Raw genomic sequence first — 350 nt, forward strand, 5'->3', positions numbered from 1 at the left:
GAATATTGGAGCCTATGATGGGGCTCTAGATCCAGTCTTAAGTAATGAAGGCAGCACCTATGGTTCTCTGAAAGATGCTTAAACTTCTTAACAAAAAATAAGGTAGAAGATGAACTCAATATTTAAGATGATCTGAAACCTTTGTTCATAACTATTAATCTACTCCTAGGATTTAGTACTGAGCCACATTTGTCAAAACCTTTAAAAAAAATCACACTTAGTTTTATTCTGAGTGAAAGGATACCTCATGTTACATAAGATCACCATATACCAATATTTGAAACAAAATAATGATTTATCGATTTTGTATTGTTAGGATACCTTTCCAAAATAATTGCTTACATATTCTA

This window comes from Enhydra lutris, unplaced genomic scaffold, assembly GCF_002288905.1.
Source record: "Enhydra lutris kenyoni isolate GAN:26980312 unplaced genomic scaffold, ASM228890v2 scaffoldscaffold68, whole genome shotgun sequence".
Lineage (NCBI taxonomy): Eukaryota > Metazoa > Chordata > Mammalia > Carnivora > Mustelidae > Enhydra > Enhydra lutris.